Below are 14,573 nucleotides of genomic sequence, written 5' to 3' on the forward strand. Positions count from 1 at the left end.
AAGATAACAATCAAGGGTGTCAACTGCGAGAAGTCAACTTCGAGAACACTAAGGTCTGAAGTGGCAAAGCACTTTGAAGAGTTCTTCAAAGTTGCAGAGAAAGACACGTAAGTGCATAACCTGATTTCATTTAGTAGAAAAATTCAATTTCTGGTTTACAAACTAATAAGAATCAAATTTTTCTGTTTGCACATATCAGAATATCAGACCAGCAGCTATCTATAATGTCCAGATCACCAAGCATGACCTCAGAGTAATAATCCAAGAGGGGGATATCAAAGCTAATGTAAGTTTTTCAGTTCTATGGTCCATTGAATGTGTTATTGGGGGGGGGGGGGCAATAATATGGTTATTGGGGGGCAATAAACTATAATGTTGTTCACTTATATAGTTCTAATCGAAAATCAAATGACACAATTGCAGGTGACTACCATATACATTGGGATGTTGAAGGCTGATGTTGAAAAGCAAAATGCTCAAGTGGAATTTCTCACTGTAGATGCAGCGGTAAGTAATTGAAACAAAAAAAATGGAGTTTTTTTTTTTTAATCGAAGAAAATGAAGTTTGTATTAGATGTGTCAAATGATACACCACAATACAAGAGGTACAAAAGACCCCAGCAAATAAAGAGGCACAACAGACCCCAGCAAATAGAGGCACGTAGGCCCAGCAAATAAGGCACGTAGGCCCAGCAAAACATAATTAAAGCCTCTAATAGGCTTGGCCCAAATACAATTTGAAAGCCCAAACTTGAAAATGAAAAACCCTAGTACACATGCTAGTAGCCACTAAGGGAAAAGCAGCTCCATCCCAAAAATACCACCGCCGCCACCTCCCTGTCCAAGCTTGAAGAGTATTAGCCACCAAAGCACCATCTTGCTTCCTTCTACACCGGTTGGGACACAACACACAGGGCTCACATATGCCCAAGAAACACCAAGTAACCTAGCAGAGTGTGATTGCGAAAATCCATCCACTCGCTGTTTGGGAGCGAAAATACACCAACGGGTGTAAGTTCGTTTAAAGGTGGTGGAGAACGAACCAAATCCGGAAGCACTAGCAACAAATGCCATCCAAAGAGGACATGGACAATTTCGAGGGTAGATCTGGACTAGAGGAGTAGACAATCGATGACAAAAGGCCATACTTGGGTTGTAGGGATGGAGAATGTAAGGGTTGCAGATGGGGTGAAAGGTGTGAAGATGAGAGCTGTTCTCATTAACATAAAGCCAATAAGAGCATAAAGGTGTGGAGAGGTTGAGAAATGGTAGATGGGTGAAGTAGGTGGAGAAGAGAGAGGAACCAGAAGGTGATTGAAGGGGTGGACAGGATGGACAGGGTGGACAAGAGTGTGCTCCCCCACTCTCAAGCCGGAGATCCGGATCCGGTTGGAGCTAGATCTCGGCAAGAGAGAAGGGGGAGGAGGGTTTCAGATCTACTTTCTGTTACTAGGTTCTAGAGAGAAGGCAGAGCGTCGACTTCGACTAATTGAATATCTACAAGTTAGTTTTGTGTTTATTTAAGAACAGTAATCTGTTGTTGATTGAAAATTGAGTGTTTTTTTTTGTGGTCTATTGGGGGTGCGACAGATTATTGCCCCCCAATAATTTCATAACTGTGGTTCATTAATCATTGGAATTAGGGATTTGAAAAGTCGTCTGCTGTTTTGACTTTATTAAAGATCAGTAATCGTTGTTGATTGAAGATGAAGTGTTGTTGACTTTACTGGGGGGCAGCAGACTGTCTATTGCCCCCCAGTAATTTTTTTTTTTTTTTTTAACAATAAGGGATCAGGCGATATTAGTTCCTCGGAGACAGACAATGTAGGGAACAAGTCCCTCCCTCAATCCCTAAGGAGAAGGGTCTGCCACACTCTGGGAACCCACCTCCCATCCCCCTATTTTTATTAGATGAAAAGAAGCAAATACAAAATAGTTGGGGAGATCAAACCAAAACCCAACCTGAAATAAACAAGGAAGAGGCAAACCCTCTTGCCATAAACAAGCAAAGGAAGAAAAAAAACAAATGAAAAAACAAAAGTACAAATACAAAAGAAACCATCAACAAAACCTATAATAAAACATAGAAGACTGATCTCACCCATAATGACTTTATTGGAGGTCAGTAATAGATTATTTACCCCACAGTTTTCAGTTTTAATTTGAATTAACTTGGTTGTGTTGTCTATACAGTACTATGCAATATCTCAGGAAGAGAAGCTGGAAAAAGGAGAGAACACTAAACCATATGAATGTGGTATAGAAACATTGTTGATTGAACCGTTGTGGTCTGATTTCGGTTTGAAAAAGGTGCTAATACCTATCCACCACAGTTCTAGCAACCATTACACCTTGCTGGTAATTGACAATGAAAAAGATGCTTCATTCACATGAATTCATTATGGACAGCAAGGGATGAATTCACCGATAAGAAAAGTACCACGTAAATGCTCAGAGAGTGGTATGTAATCATTTCACAACACTTGGTTTTTTCATACTATTTTGGATGATTTTCAAGAACTAAACTTTTATTTCTGCAAAAAACAGGTGAAGCACATAAGGAAGTTTATACATGTAGTCAAATTGACCAAGATAAGATTTCCAGATGATAGCCAAGATCCAGAGGTCACAAGAGAGAAATGCAAAGGATAGGACGACAAAGAGAACCTAATTCTAGTAGAAGAAGAAATGACCCAGGAGGAAAAATACACCAGGAACTAGATTTTGCATAACAATATCAGGGAGAAAGACTACGAACTTCAGGAAGATTTTGATTGCCCGTAGAAGAACACATCATCATAAGTACCTCAAACCAAATTGTTTGATGTTGTAGTTATGAAAGATGTTGTGGTTGACTAGATTTCTAAAGCTGCAAAACAAACTGTCTATCTATTGCCCCCCAATAAAGTTAACATGAATTCATTTACTACTTTACAGTGCTGATTGGGGACCTTTTATGCTTCATGGAGAGCATAATAAAAGGGGAGGAACCACGCAAGGAAGCTGGGGACAGGATGAGGAAAAGAATTCTATAGAGAATCATGAATCTTGATGGAGCTTGGAGAAGTGAAGACTGTAAAGTAGGATCTTTACTTTGAAAGTAGGAATTTAACTTTGGGATTCCAAAAGTAGGGATTGCAGATTCTCATATGGAACTGATTTGCCAATTACAATGAAATGACATGATTTGGATGATATGATATACTTCTGTTCCTTCAAATTATTACATGTCGTTTCACAAAGTTGCTTATAGATTCAAGTCCCGCAAATAATCATCTTTATTAGGGGTCATAAAAAGTTTATTGCCCCCAATAATTTTTTCTACAAATGATTAGAAGTAACTTATTTGGTTTTAAATTTGTTTACAAATGAACAGGTATTCTAATTCAATACATGGAGAACTCGGGTTGTCAAATAATCAGGTTTATTGGGGGGTCATAAAAACTTTATTACCTCCCAATAATTTTTCAAAAGATGGTCAGAAGTTACTTAGTTGGGTTTTAAATTAGTTTGCAGAAGTACAGGTATTCAAAATCAATACTTGGTGAACTTAAGTCCCCCAAATAATCAAGTTTATTGAGGGGCAATAATCTGCCTATTGCCCCCCAATAAACCTCTTATAAGCGGTCACTGGAAACTCAATCATATTCAAAATTTAATCCATTTCTTAAAAAGCGACAGAAAATCAAAATAAAAGTTAATATCAATCATCCTCAAGAGAAAAATGTTATAATGGGCTTGAACATAAACAATTATTGTCCTCCAATAAACCTATTACTGCCCCCCCTCCAAAAAAAAAACTGTAAAACCTAACAATCCTTTTCAGAAACATGTACTACTGTTGAACAAGAGGTTTTGTACAGCTCACTTGTTATGACTGCCCATTTTTCCACAACGGCCACATCGAATTAGCTTCTTTTCAACCTCTCCATTAGACTTGAACCGCTTCACCCTAGGCCTCCCGGGTGGCCTCTTTGCAAAAGGAGGTAATATAAAGTCAATAGCAGATTCAGAAGAAGACATATCAACATTGGTTATCGGCCGAGTAGGAAAACTATAGCTCTTCTTGTACATATCAACATGAAAGTACTTATCAATATAATCATATACATTTTCAGAGGCAGCTTGTATTGCGGCAAGGCCATGAGGACAGGGAAAGCAATTGGTTTGCTTTTTCGCACATAAACATGAATGATTGGAAATGTTAACTACATAAGAAAATTCAAATCGAACCTCATAAACACCAGGGCTAGAGTAATGGACACTGAAACGACGGGATTTGTGCATCTCCTCCTTCAACCTATCTTCCATTTTGGGAGTTAAATTTGTGGTCCAACGTTGTGCCTCATCTCTCCTCTCACCCATCTACTCCATTTGTTTAATTCTGGTCTGATCCAACATACAATATACCGACATCAAACGCTCAAGCGCAATCCAAGAATTAAATGATTCAGCAATCCCATTAGCCATAATTCCATAACGGTAGCTAGTATAAAATGCACGGCACCAATTTTTCACAAGAATTTCACTAAGAAAATTGTCAATAATCTCAGCACACGGCCCCCCCCTCTTCTCTAAGCAATCGCAAATTGAATCGATATTCCTTCTTAGTAGAGGAATATGCAAGCTTAAAATAGAATTATCTTTAACCCTATCAAATATTTGCTCTAGTTGGGATTTCTAGGTTACTGATGGAAAAGTAAATCCCCCCTCTTCTTAACCCCTTCTATCAAAACAGAATTATCTTTAACCCTATCAAATATTTGCTCTAGTTGGGATTTCTAGGTTACTGATGGAAAAGTAAATCGAACCAGCTGTTTTGGTTTGGACATAATTTTTTTTCTTAAAATCGCTCAAACAAAACCAGTTACAACACTACAACATAAAATCCGACAGGAATTTGTTTGTCTTAAAATAAAGAAAGCTCTAGCCGTACACATGAACCTTTTTAATTAGGTCGAGCCAGTCATAGCAGTACTGTTATATATTTTGGTGAAATAATGTAAAACTTAATATGATTAACCAAGTTAGTTTCATAAATTTTTCTTTTATCATGGTCATCGTACGTTGAATAAATAGCCTATTGGTACGGTTTGTCAGGAGAAAGAAAACTGGACCAGCTTGACGTCCTATATATATATATATAGTGGTTCGATGGTGGAGAACCGAACGAGACAAGTCGCAAGCTTCAAGGCTCGTTTTGCGGTCATTGATGATTAATTTAAGAATAGTCGGTCTGGTATGGTTGTAACGTCGTGTCTAAGAAATTAATTAGTATTGGTCCGGCACTGAACGGTAGATGAATTTCAATTAGGTCAAGTTTGGTCTGAAAAATGGGTTGGCATTACATTATGTGTTGGGGTCAGTAACTTTTGGGTTTGACAGTAGACTTTAGATTTGGGTCTGTAATTTTTGGTTTGAGGTCAATAATTTTCGGGTCAGAGTAAGAAGATTTCAAATGTTGTGACGACTTGTCAAAAGGTGTGACATTTTCACAAATAACTTCTGGCTGCTCCACTAACTTTTTTTTTCTCTATGTTTAAGAATGGGATCTCTCTTAATAACTTATTACGATGATGATTGTAGACAACAAAATTGCTCAGAATTTGTTTTAGTAAATGCAAATAATATGGACGTCAAAACATCTATCTGCTCTTCAGTTCGGGCCAAAAAAAGAGAAAAAGATAAAGAAACATATGCTAACATAAACTTAATTAAGAGAAATGAGAGATATCAATGTGAAAATTGTTCATGTTTCAAGAGATGATTCAACAATTGTTCAACGTAGAATATAGATATATACAGAGAAAAATTAATATTAATGCTACAGGCTGTTAGACGACTCAAACAGTTTCATCCGCCCTTTGTTCCAGTTGTGTCTTCGCAGCATGAGTCCTCTTGTTGTTCCAGTGGGTGAACGCTGCCCCTACTACACCGAGAAACACCAATGCAGCGAGAATCCCCATGTAGGCATACCTCCACGACTTTGGCGGTTCCAATATATCAAACCTTACTATGCCAAGTACAATTGCAGTGTAACCAAGGGCATAGTGGAACAAATTCCAGAACCGCCTATACTTGTGATCCGGTTTAGGCCGCAAAAGGAACCCAGCTAGCACCTGGACTATGGCAAGACTCATCAGCGTGATGCCTATGCATTTGTGACCCTTGTATTCGATCCTTGAAGACTTGTGACCCAACACAAGTCCGGTGACCGAACCAACAATTCCACCAAGAGAACCCAAGATTTGGCAAGAAACGTGAACACAGAACCATGCTGGACCAAACCCTTTGAAATTCCGAGCCACGATAGCTCCGATTGGCATGACTATACCCCAACTAATGGTGTTCATTATCCCATGGGCGATTTTCATGGTGGATACCGAAGAGTGATGTGTACCGGTTGCTTCGACTTTGCCTGAAAGAAAATCCAAGGTGCCATAGGATTTAAGGTTAGGGCCTGAAATCGAGTGCATACCTAGTGTGTTACCATGCAGAGGTCCTTGTTGCCATAATTGATTCACAGTTGTAACATTGTTTGGGAGCCCTAGGGTGGCAAAGATAAGTCACTTTTCGTAAACCGCGAACTTGGTGTAGATAGGAAAGGAGAGGTTCCCTTGCTCCAAGTGAGTGTCGTAGCTTTTTATAGGCGATGAATAAACAGCCATGGTTCCATCGCTTCTTTAAAAAAGCAACCTAAGGCTTGTGAACCCACCATACCCTTGGAACTAGGGTTTATCGCCCACGCCGCCCATCTTGAATCACCAATTAGGGTTTCTCTGAATGCAAGGTCTACTGTGTTCAGTTTGATGGGAAATGATTCCAGTAAATAGTGGAGTTTAGGACTGGTAGATCATTACATGCTGCAAAGGTTTTGTGGTTAGGGAACTGTTGGGTTGAGCAAGGTTGTGCGGTTAGGGTTGAGAGTGAAGAAGTGAATAAGAGTGAAACAAAGAAGAGTGAATGAACAATCTTAGCCATGGTGCAAAAAGAAGGAAGAAATAAGCAGCCTTCGTGTTCAAGTTTTTGAGAATAGTATCTGTTAATGAAGGGAGTGATCAAGCAGAGATGGAGAAGAAAGAAGTGAGATAAGCCTCCTGTTTTGTGAATCAGGAAAGTAGCAATAGGCCCTTTAAATATAGGTTTCTTTTACCAAACCAATACGGATTAGGATTTCCCTTATTACTTGATGGTTCGATTAACTGATTGGCCCAAATCAATAAAATAAAATAAATCCCAAACAAGTCTCAGATCTAAAGCTACTCTAGTTGCTGCAACTTCCTGTGTCATGTTATATTTGTGAAAAGGAAAGATTGTTTCTTAAAACATACCTAGCAAAAATTCTAGTACATCTAGCAAATTAAAAATCTTGCAATATGGTGAAACGGGTTTCATATTTGACCAAGAACAAGAGAGCCAAAATCCAATAATTAAGAAAGTCTTTTGCAGTCTAAGCCGGCAGAAATTTAGTTAAATAACTTTATATCTAATGATCCACCTAAAAAGACTCATTAGACACAGACACTACAATAATCTTACTGACTCAACCATCAATAGCAATAGGACCGGCTATGGGCTGGGCTAAACCGCTAAAGGTGGCCCTTTGTATAGCCCTCAGGGTATAGCCCTACGGTTATTTTTTCATGGGCTCCGCATTGCTAGTATAAATAAATCATATGAGAAAAAAAATATAGAGATCAACGGCTGAGATTAATTAAAATCTACGCTGATGTCAGCTAGCTATTTCAAAATGTATCCGTTGGTTTTTTTTTTTTTCAAAATGTAACAACACTTTTGAAAAAAAAACAAATATTCCTATAAATAGTCATATCACCTCATGTTCATATATCTAGGGCTGGGCATAAATGACTGAAAACCCGAAAAACCGGAAGGAACCTATCCGGATTGGCCGATTCGGGTCGGATTTTAGTATGAAAATAAGGGCTTTCAGGCCGGTTCGGTCCCTGTAGTCAGTGTGCCGGTTCGGTCCCTGTAGTCAGTGTGCCGGTCCGGTCCCGGTTCTAAACTTTGAAATACATAAAACCCATTGGGCCCGAATTATGCATCATTCTTTAACATTTTTTATTTTTTTATCCATCATTCTCTCTCCTATGTCTCATTATTCCTCACGACTTCACTTTTCTTCTTTCTCTTTCATCTTCCTCTTCCATCAATCATTATGTCTCCCATTTCATTTTGTCTCCTCTTTATCTTATTCTTCTCTTTTTATTCTTTCTTTCCCATCTCCCTCTTCCCTCAGTGGCTTAGTTCGGCAGTTCCTCTCCCTCAATTCCTCTCCCTCAGTTCCTCCACACTTGGTTCATCTTCTCTGTTGGTGGAAGTGCAGTCTCCAAACCCAACCCAGATCGGAAACTAGTTGAGGTTTCAGATTTGAACGGTTAAGTCTCATCTCCTCTCAACTTCTCTTCATGTTCTTCCTTGTCCCTATTCGTCAGTTTAGTTCTTCTTCTAATTCATCTCTTTTTCTTCTTCTTCTAGCTATGGTCTCTGTGGCCAAACCTTTCAATTTGTCTCTTTATCGAGATCTCTTAAAGGCTCTGGCTAGAACCTGAAATTCGGAGCTTTCACATCTCAAAGTCTCTAGATCAAACCAAACCGACGATAACCATCGGCGATGTTCTGATCTTGATCAGTTGATTTTTAATTTTTAATTTTGTAGAAGTTAGATCTGTTGGTGATATTGTTCAGTTGATAACTATGTAAACATGGAACTTTTGGTGGTTTGATTGTTGTTTGCTGCATTTTTGCCCAAAAATGGAGCACTGCTGAAAAATCTGCCAGGAACCGAAAGCCCGGAGAAACCGACCCGTTTGTCACGGTCCGGGTTGAGGCCGGTCTCTATGTCTGTCATGTGCAAACCCGGCCCGAACTTAACTCTGCTAGTCCGGTCCCGGTCCCTGTAAATGTCGTGCCGGTCTGGGACCGTGCCCAGCCCTACTGATATATCACATTCTCTCATATTTTTTTCTACCTCAAAATCTATTTCTCCTATCTGACCTACCCGTCTCTCTGCTAGGGTTTGAGAAACCTCTCCTTTATAACGGCGGCTTCTCCGATTTCCTCTATTGCTCTCCAATAGAGGCTATGGCCTTTCTCTGGCTACTTCTTCTCTCCTTCATTGCTTTGGGTGACGATGTTCCTGTGGTAGTTTCGAGTTTTAGTGGCAATGGTGGATCCGAACTTGATGATTTTGCTTGGTGGGTAGACTGGATGCTGATTGGGTTGAGATGAGGTCCACGTACGTGGTGCTATCCAGATCGGGGCCAAGCGATGGTGGAAAGGATTGGGTTTTTCAGCCCAATCTCATTGAAAGTTCTCTAGCAAAGGCTGGCTGACTCGTAGCAAACTATGCTACTGGGTCTGCTGCTCTATACGGTGGTGTAACGGCTGGAGTTCCTGATTGTTTTAGTTGGACCCAGATTGCTACGTTTTGCTCGGGTTGTAGTCCTTTGATGGCAGTGATGATGGTGGATGGCTCTCGCTCGTCGGAGGAGCCGATTTGCTGGCGCCGGCATGGTGATAGAAGATGAGGTTGTCCATGTTGTGGCAATTGGACGGAGGAAGCTGTTGCGCTCCCATCAATAGGCTGAGCCTAATTTCTGGCATTTTGGGCTAGCTTAGGGCCCGTTGATCCAGGGTGGGCTATCCCTGCTCATCCCAAAGAATGGAGTGGTTGGGCCTTTCGGGCCTTAAACTCGGGTGTAGGGCTTCTGTTTGGGCTCTTGCTTTGGTTTACCTCTTTGGTGTGGGATTGGCTAGATTGGGGCTCTAGGGCCTATAGTACTATCTAAATTTTTCTTCGGTCGCAAACACTAGTGCTCGGTTGAAAACATTTATTAATTAGCTTATGAGCATCTAGTTTTGTTAGAATAATGGTGAGTGGACTTCCTAAAAAATGGGTGTACTCTGGGTTTACGGAGTTCTATTTTCTAGAATAGGATCTTTGTATGTCCTAAAGGACGACTCTTTTTGTCGACCCCATTGGGGTGTGTCGTTTGGTACTGCTTGGTGAATTATAAAATCGGGCTGACTGGCCTATTTCGATTCAAAAATATATATTTTTTCTACCACCTTACTCCCATAGTCCCATATCTAAAAAATAAATAAAATTTTATCACAAAAATAATTATAAAAGTGTATAAATAGTAGTATAATTATAAAATACTATATATTTAAAAAATATAATAAAATAACATGATATTTAAACTTATAGCCCTAAGGGTTGGAAATTGTCAAAATTATAGCTCTTACTATTTTCATGAATAGTGATTATCGGGGCTGAAATTTAGCCCGAGGACTATTTTAGCTCCCTACAGTTGTAGATGGCCTAAAGTACAAATCTTGATTATCATATTCCCCTTTCTAGTCTCAATCAATTAATCCAAAGCTCATTCTCTTCTCTCACTGATTTCTAGGCCTGGGCATAAGTCGGGGCGGGTCGGTTTGAGGCCCAAACCGACTCCGACCCGAATTCATCGGTTTGGCCCATTTTCAGACCGACAACCGAAAGTTCTTGGGCTAGGCCGAAAATTCGGTTGGACCAAATTTCCGGTTCGGCCCGGTTCGGTTGTGGACTGCACCGATTCAGTCTTGGCCCATTTTCAAGGCCCATTTTACGCAAGTGTACAACTGCTTTTCAGCTTTTGTATGGTTCTAGCCCATTTTTCTGGACCATTTTCAAGGCCAATTATTCATCAAAGATTTTACCTGATAAATTCTAAGCATTTTCAACAATTCTAAGCAATCAAACATCCAAACAGGAAACAATTTAAACTTCAAAAGATCAACATGGACTTGTATCTCACTCCATTAGTCCATCACCACTACTTAGTTACATTCCAAACTCCAAAGTCCCAAACTTGAAACAGAACAAAGTTAGATTCCATCATCACTACTTAAGTACTTAGTTACATGCCAAAGTCACATCAGCAAGTGTCTTTTGAAGCAAATAAAATATAAAACAAAAGGAGAGTGTAGCTCCTAAACTTCACCCATCATTGATGACTCCATGCCATGTCTTCCACTCTCCATCAGAGAGTTTCAGCATGAAGGTCATCTACAGCACATGATACCCCTGAATCTACAAGATTTCCCAAATCGGACAGTCATAATTCAACATTTGAATGAACTTCATGTCAACATACAAAGTCAATAAATCAAAGAAATTAAAAGTTACACAAACTAACATAAAAATGTACCTGCTTCCATCTTTTCCAATTCAGTGTACTGCTCCATTTCATCCCTAGTAGGCTCTTTGAACAACGGCTTACTTGTAGCCCTCAACCAGTCATTTGAACAAACAAGGGCCTCGACCATTTTAGGGGTCAAACTTGACCTAAATGGATCCACAATCCGCTTTCCAAGACTGAATGCGCTTTCAGAAGCTACTGTTGATGCAGGTACAGCCAAAACATCTCTCGCAATCTGCGACAGAATTGGAAATCTTGCAGCATTTTCTTTCCACCATTCTAACAGCTGAAAGCTTTGATTTGCAGGGTCTTCGGATGGCTCCAGTAGGTATTTATCAACCTCATTCTTGATCTCGACAACATCCTTTTGCTGCCTAAGCTTCATGAACTCAATCATGCTTGCTGCATAGCTGTCCTCTTCCACAGTACTTGCATCTGCAGCGTCAAACCTAGGCTGAGTTGAAGAGAAAGATGCTTGTGCTGCCTCCAGATCATTTTCTGCATACTCAACAAAGAGCTGCAGAAACATGCTCCTCACTTCATTCACCATCACAGTCACCATGGAAATGTCTTGCTGCAGTTTTGGAAAAAAATATTCCAAGTACAACAGCTTGTACCTAAAAACAAAAAATTGAAAATCAAAATTGCAGCAATGTTCCAGAATGTGCAGAAAACAGAAATTAAGGTGCAGCTTTTTAATACCAAGCAGAAGTACCTTGGATCCAAAACAACAGCTACCAAAAGTATCTTGTTCAACTCCTCAAGCTTCCCCCAATATTTGTCGAACTTTTTCTTCATTGAATTCCTGATGCTCATCATCAATGCATCATCACCTTGTCAAAATAGAAATCATGCAATGTTATATTTAGAAAAAAAAAAGAAAAAAAAAACAAAACTGAGAAGTAAAAAAAAACAGAATTTGTGCAATGATATTTACCTTTAGTACACTTGTCCAACTCTCCAATGATGGTGCACATCCAAAGCAATGGTTGGTTTGCAGTCACAACTTGTGTCCCACTAAACTTAAGTGTTGCCTCGTAAAATATCTTCAAGAACTTGACCAGTCTTGCAGCGTTCTCCTAATCAAGGCCAATTGGAGGTCCAGCTCTCTTCTTCCCACCAACCCTCTCATTGAAATAGGATTCAAACTGTGAATCCTCATCCTCCATCCTAAGAAAAGCTTTTCGATACTTGATTGCTATGTCTAGCATGAAATAAGTCGAGTTCCATCTAGTGCACACATCTAAAGGCACTATTCCCCCCTTATGGTCAATTTTTTCTTGGGCAGCACACTTTCGAAACTTCTCTAGCCTAGCTGGACTTGACCTAATGTACTTTACGCAGTTTCTAATCCCCTCAATTGAAGAATCCAGCTCATCCATCCCATCCTTAACTATTTAGTTAAGGATGTGGCAGCAGCACCTCAAATGTAGAAACTGCCCAGTCAAGGCCAATTCTTTCTAATTTCCGATCTTTTCTCTCATGTAATCTAAAGCCACTTGATTAGGAGAAGCATTATCCACCACAATACAGAAAATTTTCTCTATTCCCCACCCAATTAAACAAGTCTCCACTAGCTGCCCTATTGTTTTGCCCCTATGGTTTGGTATCACACAGAAATTAAGGATTCTTTTGTGCAGAACCCATTCATCATCAATGAAGTGGGCTGTGAGAACCATATAGTTGATATTTTGGACCGAAGTCCAAGTATCAGTTGTTAGGGACACCCTCTGACCATAAGTGGCTAAAATATTTTTGATCCTAGTCTTCTCCTACAGATACAGATCCCATATATCCCTAGCTATTGTCCTGCGGGACAATAGCTTAAACTGTGGCTGCACACTCTTCATGAAATCAATGAATCCCTGCCCCTCAACAAAGCTAAAGGGCAGTTCATCCCTAATTACCATCCTAGCACAAGCTACCCTAGCAACTTCCGGATCAAAAACCCTTACAACTAGCTTCCCCCCATTATCTACCGAATCAAAAACTAGGTTTTTCTGTTTTTTTGCAGGTATATAAAGGGGACACTTCTTACACTGATAAAGCATGTGAGTTCTCATTGAACTCGTGCCATTTGACTTTGTGTGGCAATAGTATGTCTGCGGACAGTAGTTGCATTTTGCCCTCGGCTTCACCAACTTTGAACCGTCAGGATTGAGCAACTGCGTGAAATGCTCCCACGCCATGCTCTTGTTCTTCCTCTTTGTAGAAGACTGAACTAGTGGCTCTAGAGCAGGGGTGGCAGCAGTAGAAGGTGGAACTGTGGCACTGGATGCAGGGAGTTGCAGCATTGGTTCCAATGTTGCTTCCAGTGATCTCAGTCCCGGCTCCTTGATTTGGAATCGACGAATCATCCATCAGCTATCCTGCATCATGAACCCAAAATATTATCAATAACCACATATTATCAACCCAACATATTATCTCACCATCAGTTTCTCATATCTCAATTACCATAAAACCCTTCTGAAACCCAGAGTCTTAAACCCACATCACAAATCAGTTTATCACCCACATCACAAATCAGTTTATCGCAGAAGCACAAATCAACCAAAAAGTATCACCCAATCACATATCATAAAACCGTTTAACAAAAGGCCTAATACAAAACTTTACATCACAGATTACAAACCCACAAACAGTGAAACTTCAAACACTAATCCCAAAACGGCAACATATTAACAATCAAAATATGAACACACACACACACACACAATACTGACAATAGTGTTCGAGATCGGAGATCCCTACATCAAAAAATCAAGACAAAAAATCAAAAAATTTAAATGAAACTTCAAACCCTAATCCCAATACTGACAATAGTGTTCGAGATCAGAGATCTCTACATCAGAAAATCAAGACACAAAATCAAAAAATTTAAATGAAAAGAGAGGGGCCGACCCGATCTGGAAGAGAGGGAGAGTGAACGGCGAGAGCGTCAGAGCGATGTTGATCACTGGAATGAGTGCGGCAGAGTATTTGAGAAACTAAGAGAGAGAGAGAGAGAGAGAGAGAGAGAGAGAGAGACCGAGGCAGAAATGAGGTCACTCGATTAGGTGTATAGGGTTTTCTAAGGTCGAGTGATCTGGTGTGGTGTAGTCTACTCAGCCCGTGTGTTCCACTAGTCATCTGAAGACATGAGTACAAAAATATATAAAAAAATAATTAAAATATATTTATTTAAAAATCGGTTCGGTCCGGTTTAAACTGGTCGGTCCAAGATTCAAAACCGAGCCCGACCCGGTTCACACCCTATTTGGTCCGGTTCTGTCAACTTTCGATCACAAAGTCATCGGTTCGGTTACCGAACCGGAAAACCTGTCCGGTTCGGTCGGTTTTCAGCCTCATTTCGGTTTTTTG

At 40.0% G+C, this 14,573-nt stretch overlaps 1 long non-coding RNA gene and 1 pseudogene across 1 annotated transcript; one reads left to right on the top strand and one right to left on the bottom strand.

Annotated features, from left to right (window-relative positions):
- Positions 1-5,843: 5,843 nt before the first annotated feature.
- Positions 5,844-6,981, bottom strand: LOC112183833 (annotated as a pseudogene).
- Positions 6,982-7,983: 1,002 nt separating this feature from the next.
- LOC112190512 lies at positions 7,984-9,910 on the top strand. Its single transcript, XR_002932436.2, has 2 exons — positions 7,984-8,398; positions 8,500-9,910. It is a non-coding gene; the product is annotated as an uncharacterized LOC112190512 (long non-coding RNA).
- Positions 9,911-14,573: the final 4,663 nt, after the last annotated feature.

This window comes from Rosa chinensis, chromosome 2, assembly GCF_002994745.2.
Source record: "Rosa chinensis cultivar Old Blush chromosome 2, RchiOBHm-V2, whole genome shotgun sequence".
Classification (NCBI taxonomy): domain Eukaryota; kingdom Viridiplantae; phylum Streptophyta; class Magnoliopsida; order Rosales; family Rosaceae; genus Rosa; species Rosa chinensis.